Here is a 16,218-nt window from a genome sequence, read left to right as displayed (position 1 = left end):
TTCTAAAATATATCGCTCTTTGCTAAGTACTTAATTACTTCGTTAAAGGATCAAGGTTCAATAAGTCTCTACCAATTTTATACTAATCCTCAGTGCTGTGCTTAGTGACATGATGTGCCCAAGAGATGGTACCATATTATGCCTGCCATCAAGGAACACATAATCTAGTTGGAGAAAGTGGAAAAAATGAAACAACTAGCACATTTGATTAGGAACAATCCTTGAGATTCAGAACCTTTGTGAAAGAACCACAGTTTGAGTCTTAAAAATTGAATTGAATTTTAATTGGAGTATAGGAATAGGGTAGGTGTTCAAGGTGATAGAAACTGCATGAATTACATGTGGAAAGCAAAAAAAAAAAAAAAAAAGCACTGCTGCAAAAAAGTTAGAACAACTACTGGAAGAGTTGTTCAAATTCATGTTGGAAAGGAAAGAGAGGAATGATTTGTAGAAGTAAGGTGGGGATAGTTATTGAAAGTTGTTGAAGTCTAGGCAGAGAAATTTCACTTTAAGTTGAAAAATTGAGGTTGTTGACCAAGGTAAAAATAGTATTTTAAGGAAATTATACTGTGTAGATTTGCAGGATGGATTAGTATAGATGCAGACATGAGGTAGGTATATTGCTTAATAGTTACTGTAAAATGCTTTGTAAAATAGAATGTGTTATACAAGGCTTATGAATGTGAAGGAGAGTTAGAACCAGAATGAAACTTAGAATGCAGAAGGCAGGGCGAGTTTAGGAGACTTCAGAGGAAGAATCAAAGTAGATCAGAAGGACCTCTCAGCCTAACAGCTAAGGTCCACATCCAGTCTACTCTTGGCTCCTGACAGACAGTGGGCACTCACAATACCTTGGTGCATCTGGGAAAAAAAAGTGAAATCAGCATATAATTATTCAGTAAATTTATGATTTGATACCTTTACATTGACTACCTATTTATTGTATCCCACCTTGTCCTAGAAATAATTTCACAAGGCTTATTAAGTAACTTGTAGAACACAAAATAAATTAGCCTGGTGTAGTGGGCAAGAAAAAAAAGAGAGAAAAATCATAAAAGACTGGATACAAGAGAGAAGCATAAATAGTGCTAATCCTCAGACTGTAATGAGCCACACACTTAATAAGAACATAAGCCAAAAATTTAGGTCTAACCTTTCTGGCAGCTAATGTCAAAAGGGAAAATCTTGGCAATTAAACAAACCACAGTGTCATCAGATAAAACCACATGAATTACTAGATGGAATTTTAAGTAATCTTGGTACTAAATTTAGCAGGATAATCTCTCAATTGTATGAATTTCTGGTGAATGTTATTTTTCTCTGGAATAAGACTGTCTCCTTCTTTACATCCCTCACTGCCACCCTCCGCCCCCCGCCGAAAATACATACACACACACACACACACACACACACACACACACACACACACACACACACACACACACACACACACAGAAATACCAGAGCTAATAGTAATTGAAGAATAGCTAATGTCAGACTTTGGCCATATTGGCTACTTTGATGAATAATTCAACACTCCTGCCCCCCCCCCAAAAAAAATTGTTTTCAGGAAAATATTCTCTCAAGAAACAAATATACAATTAATTGTTGTGATCTTATTTCTCATGATGAATTTCATTAAATTAAGAATTTACAGGTGGACAAGTGCGTAGGAGAGAAGTGAGAGAGATAAAACATGGAATTTTCTTTTAGATTATTTCTATGACCTGAAAACTTATCGTGAGCCAATGTTTGACCTTGACTGTAATAGAACTGTAATAGGACTACACCACAAAGTTTAACTTAATCTGTTCCAAGAAGTTATCTAAATTTGGCAGGCAGATAATGTTTTATATCCAAGGAAAGATTAGAAAATGCATGCAAGTCAAATGTAAAGAAGATTAAGTACCGGTTTAAATAACAGAAATAAGAACACAATGCTATTTGTAGTAAAGTACAATGACCTGCTGCTTAATTAGATACCGTGGACTCAGAAGAGTAAAGCATTTTTTTTTTTTTTTTTTTAGAGTAAAGCATTTATGTGCAAACACAAGCCAAACTGAGTTCCCCAAATGGGAAAGAGCTCATTAAAGTATAATGTTCCTGCTCCATATTTCTGTCATATTGATAATCAGGTTCTTCACAGCAAGGTCTTGGTGGAGTATTGCTTTTATAGGCAAAACCACTACAAAGTCTTGGTATATTTCATTTTTGTTACATCTCAGCCATCAATCCCAAAGGGCTTTGTCTCTCCAGTCAGAGAATGTGGAACTACAGCTTATGCAGTAGAAAGAAAGAATGTTTTATTTTAGCAAGGGGGAGTTTTATAGTGGTCATAAGCTTTAGAATTACACAGATCTGGGTTTGAGTTCCGGATCAATGCTTATTAATTGTGTGAGCTTGGGAAAGTCAAACAACTTTTCCAGTCTTAATTTTCTCATCTGTAAAATGGGAATAGTGATACCTGTTCCTCAGGGCAAAAGGAAAATAAGGAGACACACTCCCTAACATATCTTGCATAAAGCCAGGCACACGGGAGGTAGTTCAATATATAACGACAACTTTACTCATTTAAAGGTATTGCTTTGAGACGCTGTATAAGGATGTAGTCCTTATCTTCAGGAATGCAGTGTAAAAGAGGAATCAGATAGGTAAATAAAGAACAAAGAAACAATTTGATAAATATTGTAATGGAAGCATATATAATGTTCTAAGGGGTACAGGCTAATAAGCAGTTAATTTATCCGAGGTGGCTGGGGAAGGTTTCCTGGAGGAAATGACATTTGGACCAGTCATAAAGAGAGCCTGCTTGAAGAAAGATACAGAGGTGTGAAAACCCCACAATAAAGGATGAATGGGGCAAGACACGCAGGATAAGGACTGAGAAACATTAGACTTAGATTTTTGAACAGCAAGATATATTTTGCTGAAGATTCGGAATTTGTCTTTAGGCAGTCAGAGCTATGGATTGTTTTTACAGTTTTTAAGCAAATATATGACTGGTTTTATCTGTGTTTTTAAAAGGAAGACTGAACTCTGTGCAAGAAGAGCTGAAGAATGTAAAGAATGGAGACAGTAGATAAACTGGCTATTGCCACAGTCTATGTGAGAAGTAATAAGTGCCTGGAACAAGGCAGGAGTCCTGAGCATGAAAGGCGCAGGGCGGAAGTTCCAAAAAGTGTTCATAGGTAGAGCAGTAGACCTCATTAATGGCAGGATATTGGAGATTAAAGAGACAGGATTTTGATGACATCCACAGTGGGTGTTGTAGGCATAATGATCAATCTGACAAGAGAAAGAGCAGTTTTGTGAACATGATATTGAATTAAATTTTGAACCGGTGGATTCTGAAGTGCTGAAGAATCACACAAGTGGAGAGGTGCAACAGACAGTTGTGTATTTTCAACCAGAGCTCTAGAGCCTGGGATGAAGATAAAGTGTGCATAAATATAAATAATTATAGCAACAACAACACTGCTACTCATTGAGTGCTTACTATGTGTCAGTAACAATGCTAAAAGCTTTAATACATTTACTTTATTTCATTCTGTCAGTATCTTGTTTAACACAGGGAATCTCAGAAAAGCTAAACAATTAGATATATAGAAAGTATTTTGTGTTCCTCAGAGAGAACACGTCTAAGGCCAATTGAGAAGCTTTTAACTAGAAGTAAAAGAAAGCTAAACCCAAACTATGTAATTTGCAGATTCACATAATTGAGATGTCCAAAAATAGGGTAAGTCCAGTTGATATTTGGCCCTAAAATTCAGCAATATAAGAACCAGCTTCATTCAATTACTGCTCTGCCATCCACAGATTTGCTGATTAACCAGTTTAAATTATAGGCTCACCCCCTGACAATTAATCTGGCTAGAGGAATATGATGTGCTGACTCCCATAAACCTGACTTCATGTGCATCCTATAAACCAGTCACAGTAGCCAGCATGGAGTGATGCATATTGGTGAAGGCCTAAAAGAGCCTATTCCTGCTCTGATGATCTGGGTGTCAATCCTTTTCAAACTCAAGGATAGGAAAATGTTGAGTTCTTTTGGGAAGGGAAAGATATTGGGGGAAAAAAGAACAATATTACCTGAACAGATCAAAGGGGATCAAAGATAAAATTCTTAAAAGGTACCATATTTTTTAAAAATTTATTTTATTTATTGAATCAAAATCGCTTATACATGTTTTGGGGGTTGATCATTGAAATATGTTGATTAAATCAATAGCATATATATTGTTACAAATCATAATTATTCTTTATGCCCCTTGTCCAATCTCTCCCCTTCCCACCCCCTCACCCTTCTAATTGCCCTAGATTTCTTCTCTCCTTCTGAAAGAATAATGGTTACTCTGTTAATTTGTTCCCTAGATGATCTCTCCAACGCTGAGAGATATGATCAGGTCCCCCAATATTATCATAGAGCAGATGCTTCTTCTGTCACTCTGAAATGGGTTTTGTGGAAAGAGACATCCTCTTCTTTTCTTTGTTTCTGCTGGTGACTCTTCTTGTGTGAATGCACTCCAGTGGTTGGTGGACCATGTGCATGGTGGTTGTGGCATCTAGCTGCTTTTGCAGCAGCCATGTTTATTGTGGTGGCTGTGGTGGGCCATCCACATGGAGGTGCTGTTTTTGGTATGCTCCTTGGCACTGATGTTATGCTTGGTTGTGGGGTGTGTTTGCCCCCTTCTCCATGCCTCTGGTCCCTGGGCAGGCCCCAAGGAGCTGGTGCTATGTGCCTAGTTGTGGGACAGGGGTCCAGTCCCCCTCTCCATGTCCCGGATCTCCACGCAGTTCCCAAGGCACTGGTGCCATGTGCCTGGTTGTGGGAGGAGGGTCTGGTCCCCTACTCCATGCCTTGGGTACCCAGGTGGGGCCCGAGGTGATGGCATTTTGTACCTGCTGTGGGAGGAGGGTCCAGTCCCTGGCTCCATACCTCAGGTCATTGGGCAAGACCTGAGGCACTGGCTTGGTGTACCTGGTTGTGGGAGAGAGGGCCAGTCCCCTCTGCATGGCTCTGGGCTGGGCAGACCCTGAGGTGCTGGCACGGTGTCCATGGTTGTGGGAGAGAGGTCCAGTCCCCTTCTCCTTGCCTTGAAAAGGCACCATATTTGAAAGACAGGGTAAAGAAGCAACATCATTGCAAAGGAATTAAAAAGAGTGTGTGAAGAAGAAGAAAACAAGAATATTACTCTAATGTGATCATAAAACATCACTTGATATTTTACAATAATTTTTTCATGCTCTTGAAATTTTCTAAAATTCTTTTTTCCTTTAAAGCAAGAAATATGGAAAGTCTGATCCCAGGCACACTGTACAGTGCTGGGGAGAGTCCTCTGTTTATACACTGCAGAGAAGGTCTCCGTGATGCTATTGGACTGAGCATCTACCCCCAAGGCCTAAGAAGGCAAAAACATTCAACCTTCAGCTACACTTCATAGCACAAGGCATTCCCTTAAAGATCAAAGAGGTGGAATAAACTCAAATCATTATCTACCAGTTGGAATTATTCACTGCAACTAAAGATACAGCATTGCTTTACGGAAAGAATATGAGTTTGCAAGGTCCTACAGACTTGAATTTGAATCTGATTTCTGATGACAGCTGTGTGACTTTGACCAAGTTACTTCATCTTACTGAGGCTTGGTTTCCTGACAATAAAATGGGGAAATTAATAGCACCTTGAAAAGCATTTATAACATTGAATATGACAATGTGTGCATATTAACTAGTGTGGCACGTCACAGTTTAGTACGTGGCAGCTATTATATGTTATATAGTCTCACAAGTGTGTCATGTATCTAGTTCCTATTATCATCTCCCCTCACCCCCACAAAGAGGTGATATCAATAATGAATAGTGATTAAACACACAAGAATGGGAGTCAAGTTGTCTAGTTCTGAATTCCACAACCGCTTTTTAATAATTATGTCCTTGGATGACTTATTCTCTTTGTACTAAGTTTCCTCATCTATAGGCTAATTATAATAACAGTAATTTCTCAAAAGGTTGTTAGAAGAATCCAAAGACACAATAGATGCAACGTTTTTACAGCTGTCTGTTAGGGTTCTCTGCCCCTAATGCTCAATAAATGAGCAGTAAATATCAGCTTGAATTTTTATTGCATAAGTCGATGATGACTGGACTTAAAACTTTAAGAGACCATTCCAGAGATGGTTTACTTCCCAGGGCATTTTTTATTACCTGTCCTCATCTCATGAGAGTACAGGTGAATTTCTCTTTGGTTATCTTTAGACACACAATCTAGTTAAGGACATGTGAATTCCTGGTAAATCCACATTCACCTTTGTGACAATTACTAGATGTACAAGGAAACCAGAATGGCAGTAGCCACCTCACAGCTCTGTTGTGAAAAATAAATGACATAACATTTTGTAATCCTCCAGATCTAAATAAGATTACATTGGCACTCAATTGTACAATCCTTGGAATTTGGAATGTCTCCTCAGATGGGACAGAGTTTTACATTCTCGTGTTCAATTCTGATGTTGAACTTTTCATTTTTGCTGATTTTGTTCAGGAATAGGAACACTCTTGGCTTCTCTCTCATGCTCTTTTCTATTCTGTAATGATTTTCTCCAGAAACTTAACAGTAATCTTTGATTATCAGAAAAGAGAAAAGGAGAGAAGGAAGAATGAGAGGGGACTGAGAGAGAGAGATGACGTAAACCACAGGACATTTAAGTGTATAGCAAGATGATTGAATATTTGGGAAAACAAAAGGGGTGTTTACATGGAAATACATTTTTAAAATGTCTAATTAAACATTAGCTATTTCTATTGTTTGAAGTCCCTGCATTAAGGGATTTTTTCTGCCTGTTGTTTCACCTTTCATTGTGTACCAGCCTTAAAACCATCTAGCTGATTTCTTTCTTTTACATCTTTCTCTTATCTCTTCTGTCTTTTGCAACTTCATCCACCATTCTCCAAAGTAATTTATTTCTCTCTTGCTTCTTTGACTTCTGTTAACACAAACATTTAGATTTTCACCTTTTCTGATTTTGCTTTCTTATCAGAGGAGTTTACTGAACACATGATTTATCCTGCTACCCATAAGCAACACTTAATACAGTGCTGGCATAGAACATGTGCTCAATAAATACAGCATTTAATATTAATGCAGATAATAATTATCATTATTATGATCTTATCAAAGGGAAAGACACTGGTCAAGGGAAGGAGATATGGTTGCAAAGAATCACCGACTGCTTACTTAATATCCTTGGCCAAGTTATTTAACCTCCTTAGTCTCATATTCCTTATATGTAAAATGAGATGTGGTTTTATATATTGCATGCAAGAATATTCAATTTGCTTAGCACTGTGTTTGGAATATACTTAACATTTAATACTTATTAATTATCACTACTAGTAGTAGTATTCATTAAGTACATGCTAGTTAGTAAACACACTTTCAAATCCTCACTCACAATAAGTTGTACCCATGGCTTTCTTTCCCAGCCTGCTCTAAATATCTGATACAATGGTCTGCAAAGGTGAGTTTTGTTCACTAGTGGATCTATTGGGATATAGGAAAAAATACTAGCATCTCCATGTCTCTTATTACATACAGATACCCTAACATTTTTATAATATATAAATATTACATATATGTCTAATATATATTGTACTTTAATATATATCTAATATTCTAACATATATATCATATTTTTTCTGAAATGTCTACACTTAAATATACTTTAAAAAGTGCATAATATATGTAAATACATGTAAATAGTGTATAAATAAATAAAATATACAAAAATTGGAAGTTTGATAAAAAAAAATTTTACTGATGGAATATGAAACCAAATAAAAAGTTTGGACACCAATTTACAACTTTCTTGGCCACAATGATGTATTTAATTTGCTACAAGATATCAATCTGCCAAGCTCTAAACAAACTAGTAGGAACAATGACAGTGATATTTGGTCCAGGAGAGTCACGGCGTGATCACTACATAAGCCCATTGGTAAGTTTGTCTAATGCTTATGTTTAATTTACAAACGTCAACATGTGTCTATCATATCTTTTGTTCCTGATCAAAAGTTGTGTTTTGTTTTTTTAAATGAAGTCTAAAATCTATAAGTTGCATAATTTCGAATTAATTGTGAAATGCAAGTTTCCTTTCTTCCATTAAGGGACACTAAAGTCCTTTCATCAAATTATAACCTGTTGGATAAAAAAAGCAACTAACAACTGACTCCTTTTTGTAAAGCATTGACAGCAGATAGATTTACTTTATTTCTTTGGCTAACTAATACCCTCATTCATTCTTAAGCTCCAGCAAAAGCACAAGCTTGTTCTAATAGGCACATGCACTGCACAAAAGATATTCATCTTGTAAATAAACATGTGATGGTGGGTATAGACATACATTATTTTTCTTGCCAAGATTTCACAGTAAATATTTGCTGTTAAGTAGGAAACAGAAAAGGGAAGAATAGTTCCTTGTGTTTTCTGCAGTTTCTGAGAGAGATCTAGAGAGAGAGACTTGTAAAAACTTTTGAAAATTCCCTAGTCTAACATTTCATGAGCAGTAGAAGTAAAGTGGCAATTGCCCGGTTCATTAAGAACTTCTTTCATTCAAAATGATGACATAATGAAAAGAGCTTGTTTTGGACTTAAATAATCAGGAAAATGACATGAGCATTCCACTTCACATTGAAGATTAGACCACAGCATATAAACATTTTTTTTATAGCATATGCTTTATCTTTCTAGTATCTAAAATACAGGTTGGAAAACTTTTTCTGTAAAGGGACAGACAGTAAATATTTTAGGCCTTGTAGGCCATGGAGTCTCTGTTGCTATTGTAGCAAGAAAGGAGCTAGAAACAATAAATAAGTGGTCATGACTCTTCCAATGAAACTTTATTTAGATAAACAGCCAAATTCAATAAGGGCCATAGTTTGCAACCCTGATCTAGAATTACTGCCTCCAGAAAATCTTCACCATTAATAATTTTGAATACAGAAGGTACATATACATATAACACACACATATGTATAAGTGTGTGTGTATAATAATATCTCTGATGATGAAAGTCCTACTCAAATTTCATTTAGTAGACTAAAATCCTTCTAAATTGTTTCTCATTTTCAAATCAATTCTCTCATTTAGGTGTCATATTCATGAGGCACGAAGGGCAGGCATTATTATTTACTCACTTTTATTTTGTAGAAAATAAAACCAAACACTAGCTATTTAAGGTAACTCAAACCAGGTCTCTGAAAACCCAAAGATGTTGGTTTTTTTCCCCCTCCTCTGGGTGGTTTTGAAATGTATCCATTACAGCAAATCTTGACTCTTACTCAAATAAATTTACACCCAGAATTAACAATGCTATCTTTTAGACAATATAGACAGACATCACATACTCCTAGATATGGAATCATAGTAGCAGGTAATTAAATTTTATATTAGTTTATATATCCTAAGAAATAGGGTTCAAAGGTTTTGTTTGCAGAATCATCAATATGGATTTTATTATACCTATATCTTGAAGATCAAATAGTCCTGCTCTCATACCAAACAGAAACGGAGGCTTTTACAGCATTGATTCAAAGCTCTCTTTTCATTTTCTTGCGGTCAAAGGTAGGCACAGAACCGATTTAGGGGCAGAAAGTGTAAGAGTTGAATTATGCTAAAGAATAAAATGGGGGAATTTTTGTTTGATTAGTTAGTTGATATATTTTGCTCCTGAGGAGAATTTAGAGAAGAGGAGAGCAAAGAAATGAGAGGGGATCACTAACCAAAATATAAAATGACAAATAAGAAAAATAGGATGGCTAGTATTTAAAGTTGTTTTCATTACAGTGGTATAAACAGCTGCAAAGCTTTAGTAACGTCTGCTCCATATTAAAAACCCTAGTGCAAGTTTATACGTGTGTCAGAGAAGTAAAGAAGGCACTGTGCTTCTTTTGGGTGGTGCTTTCTGAGTTTATGTGGACAGGAAAAAATAAAATAAAAAACAAATTTGGATTCAATGCTCATACTTCTGAGAACAAATCACTGGGCTTTCTAAGTTGGAAGGGGCCCAAGGTAATCAACTTGCCACCAAATACCTTGTTGATCTACCTGAGCAACACCGATGTTCTGGAGGTCATCCTGAGTGAGGCTGGACTGCGTCCACATTCATGTTCATCTTGCATTTACATATCAAGCTGACCCACTGTTAAGTCAAGTATGGTCTTGCTTAGGCTCAATCCTAAATGAAAAATTTCAATCTTGTAATGGATTTCTGCTGAAACTACTGCCTAGGTATACGACTTGGTGGGTCCAACAGGACCCCATTCATGATGGGAAGTTCTAAATATATGGCCACTTGGACTCTGTGACCAAGCTTTCTGTCCCTACCAGAGTCCAGAGCCCAGGAGTCTACCATTAGATCTCCCACTGGGGCCTGATATAAATTCCTCAGTGCATCTTTTTCCACCATGGATTTTTGCCAGACCATGTGGCCCAAGTGGCAATCCTGCTTGTACCGCAGCTTAGATCTACTGCAGAGTCCTTTTTCTGGGCCCCAATCAAAGCTGACATCCTTTTATGATATCTTTTATGACATGGACCAGATCAATATTCCTAGGTGTGAAATGGGTTTACCTCCAGAAAAAAAGAGACTTCCAGAAATTAAATTTATTTGTGGAAAGGGATGCCAGCTGTACAATTTGTATTTTGATTTAAGGGAATGTCCTGAAACATCCTCGACTTTGGCCTCTTAAAATGTTTCACTAAAGTTTTAGGTTTCTAAATATTCACAGGGTTTATCTACTTACCTCTACTGTAATTATGTCTTAACAAGGTTTTTGCATGCTAGTCAGCTCTGGCTTATTCTGGCCTATCAGTACGATGTCAATGATGTATTAGATCAATATGGCATTCTGTAGGATGTCAGAATAGCCCAGATCTTCTTGCTATGTTAGGACACAGAGAAGAAGAGTTAGCACAACCCTGAGGTAAAACTGTGAATATATATGGTCTACTTTTTGTGATTTTTATCTGTTTCTGATCCTCTATCCTTATGGTAAGGAAAGGACTACATTCACCAAATTAATGGTCACATAGCATGTACCCAGAGCCATATTATACAAATCTGCTGTAGCAAAAACTTCTTGTATGACTTGATAGCCATGACTGTGGTTACTTACTTGAGCTTACGATAGCTTACATCATTCTCCAAGATCTGTCTGTTTTTCACAGGAGCCCAGGCCAGCAAATGAAATAGAACTATGACAGAAACTTTTAATCCTGTTTACCTTTATTATTATTTCTTAATGTTTTAATCTCTCTATCATTTCCTGTGGGATGTGATGATATTTTCAACTATAGTCTTGGCCAGGAGTGGGAAGTAGTTTCAGAGGTTTCCATTAGGTTTTTTCCCCACTGTATTAGCTATTACGTCATAGGCAAGGACCAAGTTTGGGGGTTACTCCACTTACCAAGAATGTCAATCACAGTGTACATTCATGGGTTGAGGAAATGACCACCAGTGAGCTCGCGGCCCAGTGGACCCATTGCAATTCAGACTCGGGGACGATGCTGATGCTTCAGATCTTCATGTATCAATGTCCTTAGGGATGCTGCGTTCTATTTACTGTCTCCACAGTTCGTTCTTTCTTTCTTTCTTTCTTTATTATTATTTTTTTTAAATTTTATTTTGTCGATATACATTGTGGCTGATTATTGCTCCCCATCACCAAAACCTCCCTCTCTTCTCCCTCCCCCCCTCCCCCCAACAATGTCCTTTCTGTTTGCTTGTCGTATCGACTTCAAGTAATTGTGGTTGTTATATCTTCTTCCCCCCCCCCCCCGGTTTTGTGTGTGTGTGTGTGTGTGTGTGTGTGTGTGAATTTATATATTAATTTTTAGCTCCCACCAATAAGTGAGAACATGTGGTATTTCTCTTTCTGTGCCTGACTTGTTTCACTTAATATAATTCTCTCAAGGTCCATCCATGTTGTTGCAAATGGCAGTATTTCATTCGTTTTTATAGCTGAGTAGTATTCCATTGTGTAGATGTACCACATTTTCCGTATCCACTCATCTGATGATGTACATTTGGGCTGGTTCCAACTCTTGGCTATTGTAAAGAGTGCTGCGATGAACATTGGGGATCAGGTATACCTTCGACTTGATGATTTCCATTCCTCTGGGTATATTCCCAACAGTGGGATAGCTGGGTCATATGGTAGAGGCGGCCACAGAACTTGTCTCATTGATAGCAATGGGAGTGATTGGGCAATAAAGCAAGTGAATCCAGGAGGCAGTGCTTCACTGCCAGAAACGAGGATGTCACCGGTTCACATAACAAATGGCAAGGTCAGAGTGACAATCAAGGGGCTTGCACCAATAAGAACTGTGGAATTGAAACAAACAATTGCCCAATCACTCCCATTGCTATCAATGAGACAAGTTCTGTGGCCGCCTCTCCAGCCATCTGATCTCACAGATGTCGGTGCCTTTTTCCCCAGCAATTCCTGCTGGCTTTGGTGAATACTTAGTTTTCTAGACCTTCTGGTGAAACCTAATCCTGTGCTAGGTCTGCTGGTCACACATAATATATCTGTCCAGCTTGCTCACTTACCTGAGCCTACTTTTTTCTTAATACAATTTTTACTGTAAAATAGTTTTAGATATACAGAAAAAGTACAAGGATTGGACACAGTTCCCAATATATCCTCCAGGCAGTTTCTCCTACTGTTACCATCTTACATTACTACGACATAACTGTTACAACTAGTTAAACAATTTTCACATACTATTATTAGCTAAAGTCCATACTTTATTTGGATTTCCTCATTGTTTACCTAGTATTCTTTTTCTGTTTCAGAACATCATCTAGGATACCACATTACATTTGGTCATCATGCCTTCTTATGTTCCTCTAGACAATAACAGTTTGTTAGACTTTCCTTGTTTCTGATAACCTTGATGGTTTTGAAGAGTACTGGCCAAATATTTTGCAGAATTTTCTTTAATTTGTGTTTGATATTTTTATCATGGTTAGTCTGGGGTCCCTTAGACATGTAGTCCCTTTTTCTGCCACTTGCCACCTGTGATGGTATTTCAAGCACTTCAATCTCACTCAGCATGGGCCATTACTTTTTCCAGTCCTCTAGGAACCATTCTAGTAGTGAATTTGTACCATTCTTTGGTATCCTTGCCAAAGTATTAAATATCATATCCTAAAGGAGGGGTCCCATGTCAGTAAACTCTCCTTTATCTAGTCTTATTTTGTCTGAAGGTACTGATGGCCCTGGGGAATATAGGCCCCTGACAATTAAAAAAATTGTGGAGTTATCTCTGGAGCTCTAAACAAATTAAGATTCCATTTTTCAGAAGCAACAAGGTATCGTACAAGGACTGGGTTTGTCATGCAATGTTTAACCCTTTATCTGGTACATAGTAAGTAGGTGGTCCACAAAAGTGCATTTCTTCTCTGTTCTCTTCTGTAGGCTCTTTCTTACAATCTGGCTTGTGAATAAAGTTGCAGAATATGATTGCTCACGAGCCTTCGGCTCTCTGGGAAGACGGAATGTAAAATCAACTTAGAGAAAGGTTTCATCCAGGATGATTCAGATCTTGAAAATCATTGAGAAGGCCTCTTTTTTTTCTTAGCAAGTAATACTATTTTTTCCTTCACACTCAATGACTATTTCCTGGAATAATCATTCATAAACTCATAAAAGTTCAGCTGAATTTACATCTCATGCTTTTGACTTGTGATCATTGGGGTAAATAAGGGACAACTATTACTAGATAAAACAATCATTAACAAAAGCCAAAGTCCAAAAACAAATCTTTAACTGGAGCAAAAATAGGCCTGGTTGTATTCAAATTGCTAAGAAAACATTTAAAAAAAAATGTTAATGAAGTAAGATATTCCTATAACTGTTTCATTTATAAACTTTATATTCTCAGTAGTGAGACCATTTGAGTTATCATTAATTGAACCTCATCTATGCCTTGCACTGTATTAACTGTCTTAATTATGTTACAAACATGATCTTATTTGACCCTCACAGCTACCGACATTGTGTTATTCCCATTATACAGCTGAGGACACTAGGTTTGAAAATTTTCACAACTTTCCTCAAACCTGCAATGTGGAACAGAGCTTGGAAAAGAATCCAAGTGAATGTTCTGTCTATTATGATACCCTGTCTTCTTAAAACTATACATTTAGTTCTGCCCTACAAGGTCACAGTTGATTTTTAATGCCCCTCTCTCATTTTTTTGTATTTCATGCCAGATTTACAAGTCCAGTTGGCTATTCGAGATCAGAACCCTTTAATCAAGAAATAAGACCCCTTTTAGGGGGAAAAAATACATACATACATACATACATATATATATATGTGTGTGTGTGTGTGTTATATATATATATATATATATATAACACACACACACACACATATATATAACACACATATATATATAACACAATATAAGCCATATATGTAGTAATGTAAGCCACATATATGTACATGTATATGTGTATATATGTGACTTAAAAATGAATGGACAGAGCCACACTTCCTGATAATTGGATTGTTCCTCTCAAGGAGACATATCGACATGTGAATTATTTGGAAGCTCCTAAATTTAACACACAGAGATGAAATCAAACACAACTTTTTCTATTATTAGGTATTATGAGGTCTACTTGTTCTTCTGTTTTTTCTCTCTTTGACAGTGAGGTTGACTTTAATCCCATTGGTATTTGGGGCATTTTCATTCTGTGGTGTCTAAAAATAAGCACATCAGCAAGTCAAGCATACTTGCAGAAATCAGGGCATCAAAGCATATCAGCAGCAGTGTGTGGGTTTTCCTCTACCCAGGTGGGAATGCTATGTGCATGTGGGAGAATGCTTTTCCGTAGGGTGTTAGCAGATGGGCCCCTTCTTGATCTCAAGCATTTCCCTAGTGGAGACTTTGCCAGAAAGTGGGGGCTGGAGTATCAGAACATTCTGGGAACATTTGTGATCAGAAACAAAGTACCTATCATGGCCTAAAAGTTGGCTTGAAGCAATTGCAAGAAGTCAGCCAAACTTTTTCTTCTTTTCTGGTTCTAGACATATCCCTTTATAGAGTGACCATATATGTCTTGGTTTGCTTAGGACAGCCTCAGTTTATGTCTCTTCCCAATATCACAGCACCACCCTTTTCCACTGTCAATTAGGATGATGAATCATAAATTACATGATGCCTCTATTTATAGATTGCCTGTCTATTTTTCCATCCTTATATTCCTACTAGATTATATATATCTTGGGAATACGAACCAGGTTTCATTTATCTTTGCATACTTCCTCAGCAGATCGCTGAACACAGCTTGCACTCAACAAATATTTGTTTTTATATAACATTGATTCCAGGATTAATACCCCCATAGTAAAAATAATAATAATAAAGAAACTAATACGTATGGTGAAACTGCTGTGTGGCAGACACTGTGCTGGGAAAGATTAAGCAATCAGCCTAAATTTTAGAGTTAGGAAATAATATAGCAAAAACACAATTCAGTTCCATTTGATAACTAAGCCCAAGATTATGTCATTTTGCTCCCTGCTTTCCCCTGACTGAATGTACCAAATATCCTCATGCCATGCTTTTACAGTTTCTAGTACATAGTAGTGAAACCTCAAAACAGTGCATTAAGGTAAATAGTATCATCTGCATTTTAAGGTGGGGACTAAGAGGCTCAGGGGGGTTGTTAGTTTTGCTTAAAGTGACACTGTAGAGTAGCAATAGAATTAGGCCCAAATTCAGTTCCTTTCACTTGAGATTCCAAATTGTTTTGACATGATATTTTAAAAAATATTGGAAATGGGGAAATAGCTTACTCAAGGATATCCACAGCTTCCTAAGATTATTCATGCCCTTCCTACCCCATCCCTACCTTTCTTCCTAAAAGAAACTATACAGAGATTTTAAAATTTATACTGATGATAAATTCTCAAAAATAAAATAGTACATTTATTTGGGTCACAATATGTTTTCTTAAGGTTATTATTAAAAGTGATTATGATTAAAAATCTCAAAGTATATGTTTCCCAATTGATAATTTGTTGCTACTGAAACCATGATTTCCCATTAGAAAAACCTCAGCTATTTCAAACATCTCACAGACTTCAAGCACAGTTTAACAATTTGAAAAGATACTTGTCAGGGATAAGGAGTAGGATTTT

Source organism: Cynocephalus volans, chromosome 4 (assembly GCF_027409185.1).
Source record: "Cynocephalus volans isolate mCynVol1 chromosome 4, mCynVol1.pri, whole genome shotgun sequence".
NCBI classification, from domain to species: domain Eukaryota; kingdom Metazoa; phylum Chordata; class Mammalia; order Dermoptera; family Cynocephalidae; genus Cynocephalus; species Cynocephalus volans.
Note: the sequence above shows the minus strand (reverse complement) of the source record.